The sequence below is a fragment of the Agelaius phoeniceus genome, chromosome 27 (assembly GCF_051311805.1).
Source record: "Agelaius phoeniceus isolate bAgePho1 chromosome 27, bAgePho1.hap1, whole genome shotgun sequence".
Classification (NCBI taxonomy): Eukaryota; Metazoa; Chordata; class Aves; order Passeriformes; family Icteridae; genus Agelaius; species Agelaius phoeniceus.
In genome coordinates, this window is record NC_135291.1 from 3,037,310 (window position 1) to 3,057,714 (window position 20,405).

At 48.1% G+C, this 20,405-nt stretch overlaps 2 pseudogenes; both read right to left on the bottom strand.

The window, feature by feature from the left end:
* LOC129132018 (uncharacterized) overlaps positions 1 to 19,944 on the bottom strand; it is a 234,639-nt pseudogene extending 214,695 nt beyond the window's left edge.
* On the bottom strand, positions 633 to 3,866 carry LOC143695826 (uncharacterized; annotated as a pseudogene).
* Positions 19,945 to 20,405: the final 461 nt, after the last annotated feature.

Consider the following 20,405-nt stretch of genomic DNA (forward strand, 5'->3'; position numbering starts at 1 on the left):
GTCAATGGCAGCACCCCATGTCTCTAAGTTAATGCCTGCACTTCGCGCTTCCTCTAGCAGCCCGTCCCAAATGACCGCTTTTTCCCCTCAGCCAGCGTGCCTGAGCTTGGGAGCTGCGAAGAGCGTGCCCGCGGCTGTAAATCCCCACACTCGGCAGACTCACGATCACCTGCAGTCTGCGCGGCCGCCCCCACACCCTGCCGGGGCCCCGCCTGCAAACAGTCCTGTGTGGTTTTCCACATTTCCTGCTCCTGCTGAACTTTTCACAGAGCCTGCGTGACTCTGCCCCATAATTTAAGATTTCGCCCCGAGCCTGAGGACAAAGCCTCCTCTGCTAGGGCCCCGGTACAACTATCCCACACTTCGAGGTGGAAAATATCCACCAGCTGCCCAATAACCCCAATCCGCAGGAGCCTCGACACTACAAGGATAAAATCTCCTGGCTCGCAGTCTACGCCCCACTGCCTATGAATTTTAAAAATGACCTTTGGGAGGTACTCCATTTTCTCCTTCGCCGGTCCTCGGCGCCAGACTTCCTCCTTTGCCGGTCCTAAGCGCGAGACTTTCCCCTCTCGCCGGTCCTCTGGGAGCGTCCTCCCTGCCGGGGACAGTCCTGCTGCTCCAGCTGCTGTTCACTCGCCCAGGCGGTTTCCGCTTCCCGGATTGTCCCGGGTTTCAGCACCACTTGTTGCCGCCACTTGGGGCGTGGGGTCCTGGGTCAAGAACGGCTCGGTGGCAGCACCTTTGCCACATGGACCAAGTACACGCACACACCAATGTGGTGGACGGTAAAATGGCCTTGATTAACAGTTGAACCAGGTCATTTATAACAGGGGTTAACGGTAACAGGTAACAGTAAAAGGGGAGGGGTTCTGCCTGACCGTAACATCGCAATATCTTAACCTCCCACACATCGGACCCTCAGGACCCTGCTGCCGTAGCTGTACTGACAGCCCTGAGGAGCCAAATCCCCATTCCAGCTGAAAGGGATCTGTGGGATGGATAGGGTCCAGTGCTTGGTGAGCTGTTGCTTCAAAAAACAGCAATTGCAATGCTTCCTCCTGAGAAGGAGTCCAATCCCATTTCACCCCGTTTGCTCAGCAAGTCATGAAGGGGCCTAGCAATTATTGAAAGATCTGGAATGTGTTTTCTCCAGAACACTAATAATCCTAGAGCTTGCAGGAGATCTTTCCTGGATTCAGGCATTTTGATCTGATCTAAAGAGGTTAGGATATCAGGTGGAATACATGTCATACCTCCTTTCCAGCAAATTCCCAAAAACTTCACTTCCTGACAAGACTTCTGAATTTTCTCTGGGGGCATCTGCAAATCAAGACTTTCTAAGTGAGAGATTATTTTCTGCTGATGTTTCCCTACTACCTCTATTTCACACACCCCCCCTCCCCCCCCCCCCCCCAGCCCAGAATGTCATCAATGTATTGATAAACAGCTACAGGATCAGGTTTGGGTGTTTTTTCTAATTCCTGGTCTAAAGTAGGGTGGGCCACAGTGGGGGAGTGTTTGTAGCCTTGGGGAAGCCTAGTGCAAGTGTATTGCTGTCCTTCCCATGTGAAGGAAAAGCGGTCCATATCTTCTGGCTGTATGGGTATCATAAAAAACATGTCTTTGACATCTATAGTTGCCATGATTGAGTGAGCTTTTTCTTGAATTGATGTCATTAATTCAGCCAAATTTGGGACTGCTGCTGTAAGAGGGTCTGTGTTGGCATTAAGCCTGCAGAAGTCTACTGTCAGCCTCCACTTCTCATTGGGTTTCCAAACTGGCCACACTGGCAAGTTGAAAAGAGAATGGGTATTGACTATTATTCCTTGGTCTCACAAGTCCTGTATAACCAGTTGATGCCCTCTTTGGCACCAGAAGGTAGAGGGTATTGTTTTACATGAGTAATTTTGCTAGACAGTGAGGAGGATGCAGCTTGGAGCAGTCTCATGTTAAGACGTGGCACGCCAAATGACCACAGGAATCCCTCAGAATCTTCCCACTGCCTCCCAGCAATAACATCCATCCCTAATAAATTGTTTGGAATATCCCCAATTTTGACAACTAATTGATTCTCCTCTCCATGGAGCGTGAGTTTTACTAAGGCCACATTCATAGATTCTGTAGTTCCTAGGGCATTTAAAGCACAACATTGTTTCTTTGTTGGAACAATTCTACACTTCTGGGCATCCTTTTTGTTAGTGCAGAGATTTGTGCCCCAGTGTCAATCAGAAAGGTTACAAGTGCCTGTTTGAGGCCTGTGATAGCTGTGATCAATATATCTCCTGATTTATGTTTAGTGAGCATTCTCAGATACATCCATGCTCCAGCCCTTTGCTCACCTATAAGGGATGGAGAGCCTAGTTTCTCTGGTTCTGTGTTTGCTTTGGCTCACATCCTAAATTCTGAGGGAGAGGCTGGGAGAGGGTTTCTTTTGGCTCACTGGCTGGATTCTGAGAAGGGAGGGGTGCACTGGGTTGAACTGATAAATTCAGTTTTCGATAGTGCCAATTAGTTATTATTTTCTGTAATTTATCAAGGGGCAAACCATCCATCACCTCTCTGGGGACCCCCCTTTTAACTTCCAACAACCACCAATGGTGGTGGTTAGAGATCTGTTTTCCCTTCCCTAAATTTTCACCGTGAGGAGCCCTGATAAACCAAACACCGTTTGTTTTTTCTGATTTCTCCTCCAGGGTTTTTACAGGTCCATATCATCTACTGTAATTAATCAAATCTACTGCAACCTCGCTCCATGCCCAAACTTTACGGCTGCTGGCAGGTGAATCAGATTGAGAAGCTGGGGGCTGTGAGGGGATGGAGTATGGAGTGAAACCAGGATCAGTAGATCCAGTTTGGTCAGTGGGGTTACCAAGGAATCTATCTAGTCTCTCTACGGGACCCAAGGCCATTATGGTTTTCTGTAAAATAATTGCTGTAGGTTTAGGAAGCCATCAAATTAAAGGAGTCATAATTTCAGGCTTTACAGGTAATTGCATTGGTGACTGAAAACCAGGAATCAACCTTTTTCATGAATCATTTGCAGGCAGGTGGCTTTGTGGGCGCCTTCCAAAAGCTGGTCGGGGGCACTGACTATAGCTAAAGGGTCTCCCCTTTCCAAAGGATTAATTCCCCCGGCCCAGAAAGGCACACATTGTGTCAGGGACCACGTGTCACGCTTATCTCCTGTTGTTAGGAAAACTCCATGTCCCCAGTACCCACTGGCCTCCTGTTCAGTTAATTTAATTTGATCTTCACCAGTGAGGGACACTTGGAAGACATATTCTGTCTCCGATTCTTGTGGGAGGCACCCAAATTCTTTCTTCAGCTTAGCCAATTTGGTAGTGCTGAATGGTATTTGTTTAGTTGTGATATGTGGTTCAAAATCTTCATCATTAATATAATTATATTCTGTTTTAACCAAGGATCTCAAATGAGGGCAGCAGTTTTCTCCACAGTTTTTTTGCTGCCTCTAGTTCCTTATGGGGATAAATCTGTTTAATGTGAGGAGTTTCTTTTCCTCTGCCTGTGTTGAGGAATCAGCATTCAGTGAATTCTTAACATGTTCCTCTCTAAGGGCAGCTTGTAACAGATGGATCTCATTATTTTCTTCATTTAATTTTTTTTCCAAATTTCAACTAGGTTTTGAAGGGAGTCCATTATAGCTTTTTCCTCACTTCTTCACTTTAAGAGAGTTTTTATAGCTGCTGTGAGACAAGCTCCCAAAACTGAGCAGAGAATAGTTTTATTTTTGCCCAGTTTAAATTTTGTTTCATGTTGTAAAGAACATACTCTATCAATAACATTTTCCAAATTAAATCAGTTACTTTGTGCCCGTTCTTCTCCTCCGGGAGAAGGTTTGGCATTGTGTTTGGCTAGTAGAGCATAAAATTCAGCTTCAACTTTTGCGCTGAGGTTTTCCGTCATTTTGTGAAGGGACCAAAACCATGACAGAGATGTGTAGACTTAAGGTACACAACCACACAGCCTCTGCTGTGTTTCCCTTGCTTCCCTGGGTGGGTGAAGAGACTAAATGTGCCTGAGAGGTTCTACTCAGTTACTTCAAATAGTCCCTTCACTTCCCAGACAGTCCAGATTCACACATACACAAAAACAGTTTCCCTTTTTGCACTAAGAGATCTTTTGTGAAATTCTGAAGACAGAGCCCTCAATTGAGTATGGGGGTGCTTTTCACCTAGGCATGTGCAGTTTGTGGGAAATTTGAGTCACTCCCTTTCCTTTTTAGACAACCGCTCACCCCTTTCAGGGTATCGGGCTCGGTGCGGCTGGAGAGAAACATCCTTCCCCTGTTACAGACTACACACAACCCTGCAAACCCCTCTGTCTGTCAGAATCCTGTCCATGATGGCAATTTAATGTCACGATCCACTCGTACAAGTGGGGTTGTGATGGTTCATTAACTGATCTCAGAGTGCAAAAACAACAGAGAGGGGATTTCAGTCTTGATCAAAACAAATGCACCTTTTATTGAGTGCCCACGCAGAAGCAATAGAAGGATTAGAAAGGAGATAAAGGATAGAGGGAGAGAGAAGAAGACAGGGGTGGGAATAGCTACCAACGGAGAGACAAAATCCTCGTGGTCCAGCCAATAGATCCATCTTGTCACGTTGGGGAGAATCTCAAATTCTTTGCATAACTCAGGGGTCTTTTATAGTCATCCACCAAAGGGAGAACAGAAAAAAGACAATGGAGAATACGTCTATTGAAAATGAGTAAGACAGTCCATGTTCCAAAACAGGACAAATCAATCTCAGCGGTGAGCGAGACCCATTGTTTTCAGGATTGGTGTCTATGAGAAACCAGTCTTGGTGCAGCAAACACACCTGCAGGCAACACTTGGCAAACATCCCACTTCAGTCAGGCCCGCGCCCCTGTGTTAGAATTTTAAGGGTCTCAGTCTCAGTCCTTGGGAGGGGGCTTCCCTTACAGCGGTTGTGAGGCAGATGAGGGATCTTCTATGGGGGGATCACCAGAGTTACCCCAGAAAGTTCATCTGGCCAAGAGGTGGGGAAATTCATGGGCCATTGTGATGAGCAGGGATGGTGAAGCAGGTGTAAGTGTACAGAGCAAGCCGCTCCCTGACAGCCCCTGCTCGAAGCAGTTGTAACGTGGGGGCACAGCAAGCACAGCTGCAAACAATCACTTGGCAAGCATCCACCCCAACCAGGCCAGAACTCCAGCCAGGGTCCTCAGGGTCTTCCTCTCTGTCCTTGTGACGGTCGTGAGGCAAATGAGGGAAACTTTGGACCGCCTCTTACAGCAGTTTACTTTATCTCTTCCTCAACAATCCCCCCTCTGGGAGATATCTTCTGTTATTGGGCCCTTGAGTGTCACTGCATGACTGATGAAAAATTCATCATCCCATTGTGAGATGCTCCGGCCAGAGGGAGGAGCCAAGCATTCCTACCTGGATATAATTTGACATTTGGAAGAAGAGAGACAGCCTTTTCCCACTGGATTCCCAGAGGAGCAGCTTTCTTTTCCACTGCATTCCCAGAGGAAGTCCAGGCCCATCTACGCCACCACTGGAGCTTCAGAGGAAAACTCCATCCTTCTACAGGATCACTGCTTCAACAGAACCCCACCTGTCACTGCAGGAGCACTGCAGCCACCATTTAATAGGACTGCTACCACCACTGTGACCCACAGGGTGTCAGGTCATATTCTGACTCTTCCAGTGGGGTTTTTTTGTTTGTACTATTGCGTTTGTATTTTTAGTTTTCCTAGTAAATAACTGTTATTCCCATATCTTTGCTCGAGAGCTTTTTAATTTCAAAATTATAATAATTCAGAGGGAGGGGGTTTACATTTTCCATTTCACAGGAAGCTCCTGCCTTCCTTAGCAGACATCTGTCTTCAAACCAAGACAGAATGCCATCCATATAATGTAGGATAATGGCATCTGGGAGAGTCCTTTGGATGGGAGATAGGACAAGGGCCATGTACCACTGGCATATATAGGGGAGTTTTTCTCACTTTGGGGGAGGACTCACCGGTGGTACCGCTTCAGAGGTGCCTGTCTGTTCAGGGAGGGGATGGAAAAGGAGAACATGGGAGCATCTTGAGGATGGAGGGGGATGTTGAAAAAGCAGTCTTTGATATCAACGACCACCAGTCTCGAGTCACAAGGAAGCAAGGACGGAGAAGGAAGGCTGCAAGGGACCCATGTCCTCAATGACCTTGTTAATTTTACAAAGGTCATGGAGGAGCGTCCACCTGTCCTTGCCAGGTGTTTTGAGAACAAAGACAGGGGAGTTCCAAGGGCTGTTGGAAGGTACAATGTGGCCCTTGGAGAGCTGCTCTTCCACAAGAAGCTCAAGGATATGTAATTTCTCTGTTGAGAGGGGCCACTGATCCACCCACGGTGGGGTGTCAGTCTTCCAGGTGATTGTGGGGTGGTGCACTCTGCAGTGGCCCCAAATAGAAATCCCGGGACAGAGGTGGAATATCAAGTCAAGCTCCCCACTGGGACAACAGGTCCCTGGCCCACAGGGTGGTGGGTGCCCTGACTACAAATGGCCTGATGGTGGCAGTTTGGCCCTCCAGTCCCTCTGTTGTGATAATACGCTCGCTCCTCATGGAGATGGCAGCTTCTCCAATCACTGAGGTGACTCCAGTGACAGGAGTCAGCTCCTGGTTCAGGGGCCATTGAGGTTGTGTAATGATAGTAATGTTGGCCCCTGTGTCCACCATCCCTTGTAGGTGGATGTCATTACCTTTATTCAACTGACTGCACTTTATAAGGGGCTTGTCTTGGCCCATGATTTCAACCCAGAATGCCATTGGGTGCTCTGGGATATTGTCTATGCTTAATGGCAATAAAAAGGCTTGGGCGATCACAGTCTCTCTGTGCAGGAAGTGTGGTGGTTTTGTGCAGCAGAAAGTGACTGTGATTTCGTCACTTGGCCCAACAGTTTGTACTTCCACTATAATATGTATTTCATTTGGTCCATGAATACATTACCTATTACCAGCACATCCCTCAGGCCCTCTAGGGGTCCATATTTTCTGGTGGGAATACGATAGAAAGCAGAGTCATCAAATTGTATAGACAAAGCACTCACCAGTTGGTGTCACGTCCTGACCTGAACTTGCTGGAAAGCCTTGGTCACTCTGGTCTGTTGTTCGGAGTATGAAGAGCTCCACGGGAATTTCCCACGTATTGGACCTCCAGAATACTGGGGAGGGTACAGTGAAACAGCTTTCCATTTGCTGTCTTCACACGGGGCCACCCTGCAGTCTGTTGGAAGTTTTTTGGCTGATAATGCTGCTGGTGGTGGTGAGGTTACTGGTGATAACAAAACTGAGAACAGTTGTTAGAATGTCTGTTGCAATGCATACAGTGTGATGAATGGCACCTCTTTGGTGGCTGCTGGTCTTTAGGCATTTTGTATTCTGCACAGTCCTTCAAAAAAAGGCCCAGTTCCCCACAATTAAAACATTTTGCAGTGTCTTGGGATGTTAAAAAGGCCCTCTCCCTTAGAGATTGCCGTTGCCACGGTGTGTTCAGTGGAAGATAATTTGGTGCAGGCCTCGTCCATCTGGTTGATTGTAGGTTCTGGGTCTTAATATTGTTTTGCACTCATTGTTTGCCTTTGCCAAGGCCATTTTATTTAGCACTTCCTTCTTGGCCTCTGGGCCTTCTATTTGTCACTCAAGTGCAACTTTAAGTCTGTCTACAAATTTCATGAAAATTTCACTTGCCCTTGTTTAATGTTAGTGAAGCTCTGTGTATGTAGGGTGTCGTCGAGAGTGAGGAGCAGGGATGTCTTTGCAGCAGTGGTGATGCCACTGAGTGCAGCTTCTTGTAAGTCCTTTGCTTGGTCTTGTGGCTTCTGGAAGTCACCTTCTCCTGCCATTTATTCAAGGGTTAAATTTGGTTTGTTGGCATCTTTTGAATATGTGTCCGCCAGTGATTGGAGATGCCTTTTTTACTGCCTCTCCCACAGCATGTACTCGACCGGGGTATGAGACTCTGTCCAAAGTTTCTCTCATCTGCCTCACAATCGTCATTGGGGACCACTGAAGAAAAGACCCTTGTCTGAAGTTTCTGGCCCTGTTGGAGAAAGTTACATGCCAACGACTCCGAGACCTGAGCACAGTGCTAAGCTATTGTTCACAGGTGTTGTTTGCTGTATGCTGCACTGAGCCCAATGAAAGAAGAAGGGGGCATCTTGCCTTTTTGCAGCAATAGCCTTGGAAGCTGTCCCACCTCTCAGCCTGGCTGGACTTCTCCTGAGTCTTGGGTGGTCCCCCACAGAAGACCCTCACCTGTTTTACAACCACCGTGACAGACAGACTGAGATGTAAGGAGCCTCTCCATCAAGGAGTGAGACATGAAACCCCCATGTGAAAATGCCCCTCTGCTCCTTCCAAGGACTGGGACTGAAACCCCCAGCCCGGGGCAGGTGTGTGGGGGAGGCAAGCTGACCAAAGCGAGATGTTTGCCTGCAGGTTGTGACCGCTGGACCAAGAAGACAATGGCTCTCGTTTACTGCTGAGAACATGGACTACCTGTTACATCTATTCTTTATTGTATCTGTTTTCCCCCCTCCCTCACAATTTTCAATAGAGTTATCATAAAAAAAACCTCTGAGTTAGCGAGAGATTTCAAGATCTCCCCAGACGTGACCTGGTGAACTCCATCGGCTGGACATCAAAGGACTTGGCTGTTCTATGTTTGGTAGCTATATACCTTCCTTTCTCTTCCTCCCTCTTTTCCTTATTTTTCCCTTTTTTCCCCAATTCCTCCCCAATGCATTTGGTTATTCAATAAAGGTGCATTTGTTTTGATTATCACTGCAAACCCCCCTGTGCCGTGTCGGTTTTTTGCACCCTGAGATCAAATCCACAAACAATCACAAAACCCGTTCGTAAGGATGGATTGTGACACAGAGAGCGTAGGCAATTCATGATATTTTTATTTTCATGCACGACCAAGAGACGGTCAGAGAAGGTGGCTTCCAGAAATTTTTTTAAGAAATGCAACCCCCAACCATATTCCTTAGCCACTTTGCAGAGCTCCTTCAATTCCCCATAGGGGATCGGTTCCCAGGAATTGATTGCAGTCACTCTTCTGCTGTGTTTACATATAATTGGCAAGCCCACAATCTTTTTGGTGAGCTCTGAGCCCTCCCAGTGGCTTCCCTCTGCAGCTTGGCCCAGTGATCCTCAGACTCAGGACTGGAATCCGGGTCTGCAGAATCCCTATTTTCATCCTCCGAGGAGGATGGAGGGCACTTGATGACTGCATGGAGCCTCTTGGGGCAGCCAGAATCTGCCTGTTTGTGGGCAGCTGTGGAAGCCAATATGGGCTCCTTCTGGTCTCTGTCATCACCACTTCTGGCTCCAGTGTTGTGGGAATGGGAATGGGAGGGACTATCAGGAGGAGTCAAGAGAGGAAGGGGTAGGGTTGGTGTGCACAATGGGGAGGGGATTCCTGATAGAGAGGGGAAGTCCCAACATGGACACACTTCCTGACACAGAAGGGAGGGGCAGGGCGCGATTACAGGAATAGAGAAAGTGGGAGGAGGGTCAGAGGTGTCATTTTTGGCAGAACAGGGAGGTGACAAAATGGCCATTGCCTTTGTGGGATCAGCACCATTTTGTGGAGAAAGGGCAGAAAAACTTGGAGAGGGAGAAGACAAGATGGCGGGGCTGGCCACAGTACCAGCACTGTCTGGGAGAACAACTGGGGGTGGTAGAACTGGGTACATGGGCATTGGTAAGAGGGTTAGGAGAGAGCCCAAGGCAGCATGGCCAGTGCTGCCCTGGAGAGGGGACAGAGGACACTGGGAGATGTCAGGGTGATGGTAGCAACCCTGCGCCTGCTGGCAGGATCCATCTCCCAATCCTCCCTGAGGCAGGGAAGAGAGTTTAGGGATGTGGGGGGAGGAACGGGGAGAAGGGGTGTTAAACTGGGGTCCCGAATGTTTCCCAACGTTTTCTACAGACTTAGCAATAAGGCCAAAGGATAAAATTTCCCCACTGAAAGATCCCCTTTAACTCAAAGAACATAGAATCTTTTCCCTATATGGTCCCAGAACTCATTAGAATGAATTCCCTCATAACATCAGGAAAATACTTGAACAATCAATGAGTAAAACATTTTAAATCTCCCTTTGAAAAATGAAAATTTTCTCCAACAAGGATTCCTTTAACTTGGGTATAAACTTCCCTCTGTGGGTGGGTCAGTTTGGCTCCCATCCCCACACTTTCTCCCAACATCCAAGAGGAAAAGAAGGCAAAGGAAAGACAAAAAAGGATGACCCCCAAATATAGTACTCACATGACAGTGGGTCAACAAAACCTCTCCAGGTTGTCTGTCAGCTTCAACCGATCTTCTCGCCTCAAGAAGGTTGCTGGTCGCCTGTATGATTCCCCCAATAAAACTTAGGAGTCTCCTCTGGGAATTGGCTGCTCTGAACATGGCTTAACTTCAGTAGCCAAAAAGCTACTGAAGACACCTCCAGGAATGCTCCAAAGAGGTCCCTGTTCAGGCTGCCAGCTGTCACAAGCCACAAGCCCGTTGGTGGTGGAGAGAGAGGCAGCGGAGCCGTGACCTTCCAGAAGTGTCTCCAGTAATGAAGCCGCTCGGTGGCACAGGCACACACACACACACACACACACACAATCACTGCAGCACACACTTCTCTTGTAGAATCACCAACGACAAAGAAATGGGAAGGGTCTTTGTACGGATTCCAGAGAAGGAGGTTTATTCCAGCCACGCACAAAGGAGTTCAGGGACAAAGACAAAAAGAACAGTGGAAGGTCTGGGTTTAAATACAGGGGACATGGGGGGGCAGAGCAGAGCATCAGGGCCAATGGGCTGAGGGCTCAGGGCAGTACAGAGGGGAGACAAGGGGTGGCAGCCAATAGGGTAAAGAGGGTGGGACACTGAGGCAATATGGGGCCAATGGATAAGCAGGGAAGGGAGAACATTCAAGGACATAAATATAAGGAAAAAGGGAGGGAGAGGCCAACAGTCCAACCAGGGAGGTAGAACTGGGTACATTTGCATATACAACAAAGCATCCTGGAAGAGGGTCTGCTCAATTGCCCTGAACAGGAGAGATTTCTCCAAGTTGGGGTCTGTCTGTCTGTCCAAAGGCCTATAATGGCCTTTGTTCTGTAGGCCCACCGGCCTCCACAGACACTCAGTGGAAAAAGGGGTTTGAAGCTTTGTTTGTGAAATTTGTGGGACATGCAAACCTGAATATTGCAGCCCTCATGATTGACCACCTGGCTGGAGAAGGAAGCCACTCAGACCCTGTTGGGCAAACCCACATTCCTAGTGAGGCCCTTGAGGGTATTACTGAAGCTGTGCATAGCACATTTTTAAAGGTTCCTGATGCTGTGAGCCACCCAAAAAGTATTTACTTATGTAAAGCAAGGACTGGCGGAGCCTTATATGCAATTCAATGGCTGCTTGAAACAAGCTCTTAAAAGACAAATTGAGAATGACATTGCCAGACAGGTGTTGCTTTCAAAATTAGCTGCTGAAAATGCTAATGAGAATTGTAAAAAACTTCTGAAGTCCTTGTCTAAGGAGGAGCCCACCCTGCTGTAAATGATAGAGGCATGTAACCACCTGTGTGCCTTCAGCATAGGGCAACCGTTACTAATGAACCTTACTGTGGGGGCTGGTATAGCAAATGCCTTTGTGTGGAAGGGGCCAACAGCGGGCCTGTTAGCTAAAGGAGTGAGAAGAAAGGTAAGAAGCAAGAAGTTGATAAGGATTCTCTCCAAGGCTGTAACTAAGGAGACCAAGAGAAGTGAGGAATTGAAGAAAGATGAGAAGTTTGAAGTATTTTTAGAAAGTCAGTTGAAGTCACTGTAACTTATTACCAATGATGTTATGTTGATTTATGGTGGCCAATGGTTAGGGTAGAAGAAATATAAACAATTAGAAAGTGTATAAAAGGTCAGCCATATTCGATAATAAAGAGTTGCCATCTGAGACTGCTTGTGCTCTCTGCCTTGTGTCATGACTGCCTTGAAAGCGACATCTGGTAACCCTGATGTGATTCAACACCCTTAAGAACATACTTGATCTGGACCCATACGGGCTCCTAGAGACTGGCAGCCATGACTCACTGGGACGTAGTGGGGGAGGCGGCGTTGGTGCAGCTGAGAATGGCGGGTGGAAGCCACAGGGAAGCCCAGACCTGATTTTCTCCTATCAAGACACCTGGAAGTAGGTGAGCCACCAACTAGTAATAATGGGAAATAATTTATCTAATGAAGAAGAGACTGTTTTGGCTACATGGAAAGTTTTGTTAAGAAATAAGGGAATTAATACTTCAGACTATGCCCTTCGTAGTATATTGCTGTGGGCTAAATCACAGGATTTTGGCTCTGATCCCGACACAGCATTTAGTGTTAAAGCATGGGAAAAAGTCGGGGACAGACTGTAGGAAGTCATCTGAGTGGGAGATAAAACTTGTCAATCCAGCTGTTACCTGGGGATTGCTTTTTGAGGCATTAAAGGAATGGAAAACCGAGCGAGAACAAACAGAGCAGGAGGTGGATGAAGAATTGGGGTTGATAACAGAAACTGATGAAGGGGATGAGTCAGAGGGGGCCTCTGATGGGGAACTTGGTGAATCTATCCTTGAAGAAGGTGCAGGTGCCATGCAAGTTACCAGGCAGGCTACCAAAGCTTCCAGGAAAGCTGCCAGAGCTTCTGGACTGGATGCCAAAGCTTCTGGGAAAGCTGCCAAAGCTTCTGGGAAAACTGCCATAGTATCTCCTTCTCAGACTCCTAAACCTCTTTATGTCACAGCTGCGCAGCAGCTCCTGATGGTGCCTGTATACACCACACCACTGCACCAGGTAGCTGAAATGTCTTTAGCAGAGAGAGAAACACAGCCATCTGCCCCCCTGCTTCCCTCTGCTCTAGCCCAGCCATCTGCCCCTTCGCTCCCCTCTGAGCTGCCTGAACAATCTCCAAGGTCGTATCCTCCATTACCTGACAGTGAGAGTGACAGCGAATCAAGTGATGAGTTGCCCGCAGTAACATCGGAGTTGGGGCAGGGAACTGTTGACAGTTCACCTTCTAATAGCTGTAGCCCTACTGCCCCATGGACTTTGCCCCCACGTCAAGTAACTGGGCTTCCTTGAGAGCCTCAGTGTCCTGCGTTGACTATATGATGCTTTTATCCCCAATTATGTTATGTTGAATAATAAGTTTTGCACCTTATATTATGTTGAATAATAAGTTTTGCACCTTTAAGACTGTTCCAGAGAGTGAAGCAGCGGGAGAGAAGAAGCAGCAGGTTTTTTTCAGACACCATACTCACTCCTCCACATTTCTGCCCCTGGACTGTTGTTGTCTGCGGATGGACTGACAGTGGGACAGAGCTCTCTTTTGCTTTTAGTTAGTTTTAGCTAGCTGAGGCAAAGAAGTTCCCTACTGTGGGGACTTTTGTTTTTTGCCCTTTTCCTTGGAGCTCCTGAAACCCGCTCTGGACTGAACACCCAGGGGAGCACGGGCAGCCGCATCTGTGGCCCACCAGGCCGGGCCTGGCCTGCAACATTTCCAGCACCGGAGGGACTGATCAGAGACAGAGTGAGCTGAGCCACAACCCGGGGAGGGACTTTCTCAGTTTGTCATTTCTTTTGGAGTGGCAAGAGATTTTATTGTTTGATATTGTTAAGGTTTTGTTGTTTAATAAACAGGTTTTTTCCACCTTTCTCCAAGGAGGTATTTTCTCCCAGACCAGCTGGGGGGAGAAGAGCAGATTGGATCTGCTTTCCTACTGGAGCTCCTTTGGGGGATTCTCTCCCAAATTTGCTCTAAACCTGGACACTCAGGAGTTTTGGGAAATTGTTAGGAAGAAAGCAGCTGAAGAAAAGAATTGGGACATGATAGAAAGATTAGGTGCTCCAAGAGTACCTCAGGAGAACAGTGCTAATGCAAATGTTGCCTGTGATAACCCTATGGCTTTTCCAGGTTTTAAAGCAGCTCCTGGAACAGGGCAGGATGACAGTCATCACATCTTTGCCTGGAAGGTTGTGCAAGATCTCCAATCCAAAGTGGCTCAGTATGGCATTAATTCCTCAGAGGTAATGCAATTAATATGTGTAATTAATGCAGATATGCTTGCACCTTATGACATCATGCATATTGCTACTATTTCATTCCAGCCAGTACAATACGGTGTATTTCAAGACACTTGGAGGCGAGTGGCTGAGCACACAGCTGTAACAAATGTGCAGTTGCCTCAACACGACCCTCATCATGCTGTGAGTGTTGATGCCCTACTGGGCACTGGGCCTTTTGCTAACCCAGATTCACAGGCAAGGTGGGATCCTTCAATTTTGGCACAAGCTCAGCAAATTGGCACGAGTGCTTTAATTAAATCAATGGAAATGGCAGCTCCAAAACAGAGATATGATACTATACAACAAGGGATGAGAAAACCATTTTTGCAATTTGTGGAAGAGCTTGCTGCAGCCATTGAAAAACAGGTAGATGATGAATCTTTGCGACACAAATTCTGTATACATTTGGCTAAAGAAAATGCAAACTCAGGCTGCAGAAAGATTATTGACACTTTACCTGGGGAACCCACATTGCCTCAAATGATGACTGCTTGCTTGAAAGTTGGTTCAGTAGAGCATAAAATAGCAGCTCTTGCTGCAGTTCTAAGACCTACATCAAAATGCTATAATTGTGGACAGCAAGGGCAAGTAATGGCACAGTGTAATACCCAGAAAATAACATCTAAATCAAATGCAAGCAGCAACGTTATGTGCAACCATTGTGCTAAATTTGGGCACTATGCTAAACAATGCAGGAGTAAATATCATGCAAATGGTCAGCTGTTGCAGGGAAACAAGAAGAGGAGCACAAAGGGGCATGTGGGAAAACAAATACCCCAAGAACCACAGCAGCAAATGCGGGCCTCCCCAGCACTGCAAAGCTAAACATTTGTGAACAATACTCAGGGGCAACAAGTGGGTCTGCAGGGATTGATATACCCACCGCTGACACAGTAACCATTCTGACAAAAGAAATGTGCAAAGTGCCCCTCGATGCCTATGGTCCAATAGGATGGGGATTGAGTGCATTTTTGATGGGAAGATCAAGAACTACACTTAGAGGTATTCATGTGCATCTAGGGCTTATTGATGCTAATTATTTAGGACAGATTCATGCTATGGTACCCATTTGTGACCCTCCTGTCACTATTCAGAAAGGAACTTGCATTGCTCAACTCGTACCTATTGTGAGTTCTGTTCCAAATACAGTGGACCGAAGTCGTGGCACAGGAAGTTTTGGATCAACAGGGATACCTCAAGTGTTCTGGGCTGAGAAAGTTACGGAGAACCATTCAGAAAAGACATGCATCCTCACCGCCAGTGGATGTCATCCAGGAACCATATCAGTAACAGCCTTGATTGACATTGGAGCAGATGTCACAATACTCTCGTGACTTTGCTGGCCTCAATCGTGGCCTCTCACTCATGCAAGTTTTGGACTTCTGGGGTTGGGTGGTGCTACAACAGGTGGCCTGTCAGCCATTGTAATTAATGTGAAACATCCTGATGGCCAACAAGCTAACATCAGACCCTATGTTGCCGATGCTCCTCAAAGTTTGTGGGGATGACATTGTTTATCTCAATGGGGTGTCAAAATTACTACGGATTTTTAATGGGGGCCACTGTGATGCAGGGCAATGAATGTCCAGTTGTAGCCTTGATATGCTTGACAGATAAACCTGTCTGGGTTGACCAGTGGCCCCTTACTAGCGAAAAGCTTACTGCCCCGCAAGAATTAGTCACAGAACAATTTCAAGCAGGAAATATTGAAATATTCCTGGAATACCCCTGTTTTTGTAATAAAAAAGAAATCGGGAAAATGGAGACTTTTACATGATTTACGGCAGATAAATGCTGTAATGGCAACAATGGGAGCTTTACAACCAGGCCTTCCTACACCTACAATGATTCCACAGGAATGGCAAATAGTTGTCATTGGTTTGAAAGATTGTTTCTTCACTATTCCATTGGCTGAGCAAGACAAAGAAAAATGTGCTTTTACTGTGCCTTCCATAATCATGCTGAACCCTGAACCCAATAAAAGATATCAATGGAGGGTACTTCCCCAAGACATGAAAAATTCGCCAACTATTTGTTAATGGTTTGTGGCACAGGTCTTGTCAAAAGTGCAGGAGCAATTTAATAACTGCTACTGTTATCATTACATGGATGATATCTTGTTGGCATCTGATAACAAACAACAGTTATCAGCTCTTAAACAATGTGCTGTAACAAATTTGAAAGCTTTTGGTCTGATCATTGCCCCAGAGAAAGTGCAGGAACACATGCCTTGGAAATACTGGTATGTTAGTGACTAACACTCAAGTTATGCCTCAACCTGTGAAGTGAGACATTGATGTTAAAACTGCTACTGATGTACAGAAATTGGTTGGTTTAATAGGTTGGATTAGATCATATTTAGGCATAACTAATCATCAGATGCAACTATTGCATGATTTGCTCTCAGGCACCACCTCCTCTACTGATGAGAGGCAATTGACCCCAGCAGCAAAGACCCTAGAAGAAATTGAATTAGCCTTACCACACACATTTGTTAACAGATTAGATACCTATGTTGGTGTTCAAGTGTTTATTTTGAAGGACCATGAAATACCGTGTGGAATACCGTGTCAATGAAGTGATAACTGGGAAGATCAACTGCATATTCTGGAATGGATATTTTTATCTTTCAATAAAGATAACAAAATGTTGTAGTGTGTTTTTATATTTTGTAATACTTTGAAGTAGTTTGTTTTGTATTCCCATATTTTTCCCAAATGGTTTATCCCAGACTGTACCCCCCTCCCTTTACTTGTGTTATCCCTTTCCCGGGATGAGATCATCTCCAAATCCCCACCCTGGCTCTCTGTCAATCACTCAGCATCCCATCCCCCTATCCAGAAGTTTCGGTCCAAGTTATCGAGTGATTAGCCAGAGGCTAGGGGTCAGCCCCCCAAGTCCTGCCCCATACGCTGTTCTGTGTGTCTATTCCCCCAGCACCCATCCCCCAGAGATACCTATTGGTTAGTAAAATGTTATCTACTTTTGGTTTCCACCTCCCTTTAAATGTAACCTTGGGACAGCCCCCGGGGCTCTCGGCAGGAGCTCCTTCGGGACTCCTTAATAAAACATTGGATTAACCCCTGCTGGGAGTCGGCCCTTTCTCTTCTACCGATGTCTCTGCCGTCTCTGCTGCAGCGAAGGCAACCAGCCTGAGTGCCCTCAGCACCCTCGGGGCACAGAGAGTGTCTCCCCGCTGTCGGCCGTGTTGGGGCTGCTCCCCGCAGTGTCTGCCGACTCGGGTCCGGCCCAGGGGCTCCTGAGAGGCTTGCAGAGAGACTGAGACAACAAAACAGTAAAACCTCTTGCTGCTCTAAAAGAGAGACAAACTCACCAAGTCCCTCTGTCGGCTGTAGCTCAGCTCACTCAGTCCCTTATCAGTCCTTCTGGTGCTGGAAATGCCGCGGCCCAGGCCCGGCCCGGTGGGCCACAGGTGTGAGCTGCCTGTGCTCTTCTGGTGTTCAGGCCAGAGCAGGTTTAAACAGGTCCAAAGAAAAGGGGAAAAAACACCACAGTTCAGGAACTTGTTTGGTTCAGCTAGCTAAAACTAACTAGAAGCAAAGGAGAGCTCTGTCCCGTTGTCTGTCCATCCGCAGACAACACAGTCCCAGAGCAGGAATGTGGAGGAGCAAGTGCAGTTTCTGAAAACAAACTGCATGCTGCTTCTCTACCCCTTCACTCTCAGGACAGGTCTTGAAGGTGTAAAACTTATTATTCAGCATAAACAGAACAGACTGGGGATACAAGCACCAAATAGTCAACCCAGAATATACCTCAGGGACCATTCAGTACTCCTTGATGTCACCAGAAGATAGGATTGAATGCAAAAGATTTTATGGGGTTGAAATTTGACAAATCTGCTCTTCCCAAGGAATTCCCATTGTAGGCCTGCGTCCTGATGGAGGTTCCTGCTGCTGGGTTTATCTAGGTACCCTCAGAGAACCAGGAAGATGTGGAGCCCCCCAGCCAGATGCCTTCCAACTTGGATCACCAGGACCACGGATCATCAGGGCTCTGCCCAATGGGGTCACTGGGGATCATCCGATGCGGATCCTCTCATGGAGGATGGAGCTGGAGCAGCGCACAAAGCTCTTCCCACATTTGGGGCACTCACAGGGCTTCCCTTAGTGGCGCCTCCGTTGGTGTTGGGTGAAAGTTGAGCTCAATGAGAATCTCATCCCACACTCCCCACACTCGTAGGGCCTCTCCCCAGTGTGGATGCGCCAGTGCAGGGTGAGGGTGGAGTTTTGCTTGAAGCCCTTCCCACAGTTGGGGCAGCAGAAGGGCCTCTCCTCGGTGTGACTCCGCTGATGTTTGAGGAGATCGGAGCTCCTGTGAAACCTCTTCCCACATTGGGGACACTTGTAGGGCCTCTCCCCAGTGTGGGTGCCCTGGTGTTTTCTCAGGTCAAAGTGCCACCCATAGCTCTTCCCACATTCCAAGCAGGTGTAGGGCCGTTCCCCCGTGTGGATGACCTGGTGCCGAATCAGGGCCGAGCTTCCTCTGAAGCTCCTCCCACATTCCCCACACTTGTAGGGCTTTTCCCCAGTGTGGATCCTCTGGTGTTCCGTCAGCTGGCACTTGATGCTGAAGCTCTTCTCACACTCCCCACACTCATGGGGTTGTTCCCCAGTGTGGATCCTCTCATGTTTCCTCAGGCCAGAGCTGTATCTAAAGCTCTTCCCACATTCCACACACTCACAGGGCTTTCCCCCAGTGTGGATCCTGTGGTGTTGCATCAGGCTCCCCTTCTGGCAGAAGCTCATCCCACATTCCCCACATTCATAAGGCCGGTCTCCAGTGTGGATCATCTTGTGTTGCATCAGCTGGCCCCTCTGCCTGAAGCTCTTCCCACATTCCCCACACTCAAAGGGCTTTTCCCCAGTGTGGATCCTCTGGTGTTGGATCAGGACAGAGTTGTGGCTGAAGCTCTTCCCACACTCCTCACACTCAAAGGGCCTTTCCCCAGTGTGGATCACCTGGTGCTGCCTGAGGCTGGAGCTCCAGCTGAAACGCTTCCCACATTCCTCACACTCATAGGGCTGCTCCCCAGTGTGGATCACCTGGTGCTGGATCAGATCTAAGCTCCGACTAAAACCCTTCCCACATTCCAAGCACTTGTGGGGCTTCTCCCTGCCATGAGGCTTCTCCACCAGCTCTGAGCTCTGGCTGGATCTCTGGCCGCCTTCCTGGCTCAGGGGGGGCTCTTTCCTCCCTGCAGCTCCCTGGGCTGGGTTTGCAGCCCCTCCTCGTGCGGAATCTCCAGGGCTTTTCCTCCTCCTCCATCCAGACACGCCCTAGGAATGAAAAATCCTGGTTTGGAGAAAAAAACAAGATGAGAGTGCCTTGGACTGGGAGTTCCTCCTTGCCCAAGTTCATCTCATTAGGTCATTGGGCATCTTGTGTCTCTAAGAACCTCCAAAACACCACAATTCAGCACAAAAGTCCTCCAAACATCAAGACACAGATCAATAACTTCCCAAACATCAACATTCAGCAAAAGCCCCCTCCAAATATAAAGATTCAGCCTCCACAAAAAAACAAAGCACCAACAATTAGCCCAAGAAAGCTCAGAAACACCAAGATTCACCCCCGGGAAAATTGTGGATCCTAATCCCCTGTCACCTGCTGCATGTGGGGGGGGGCAACGCTCCTGGGGCTGGGGTCAGAGGCTGCAGATACAGGGAGAGGTGGAACCTTGTGCTGCTTCCTCTTCCTGTTCCTCCTCCGGTGTCCCCACTCTTCCTCACACTCCTCTTCCTTCTGCTATTCCTCCTTCTCCTGCACAATCCCACCTTCTCCTCCCACGGGCATCGTTTGACCCTTTTGTTCCTCAACCCTGCTTCTCCTTCCCTTCTCCTCCTGCCCCAGGCCCAGCACCCGCTGCCGGCTCCCTCTTGCCCCCAGACCCACAGCATCCCACGGCAGGGGCAGGGATGGAGCGGGGGCAGGTCGGGCTGGGGCAGCGCTGGGCTCTCGGCCGCTCCCGCCCGCACTCGGTCCCCACTGCAGCCGCTCCCGCCAGGACAGCGCGGGGGGGCCCGGCCTTGGCGCTGCCCCACTCCCACCTCCCCAAATTCCCCTCGCATTTGGAGAACAGGGCATGGATGGTGTTGGTGTGCTGCAAAGGGACTGGGTGAGGGGGAGTGTGCAGCAATATGCTTAAGGCAAAAAGCCGCAGAAGGAATCTTTGTGGGAAGGAAAAGGATGATGGAAAAGCAGAGGAAGAGAAAAATACTGAGGACTGGGATGTTTTTCAGCAGGGTCTTATCCTC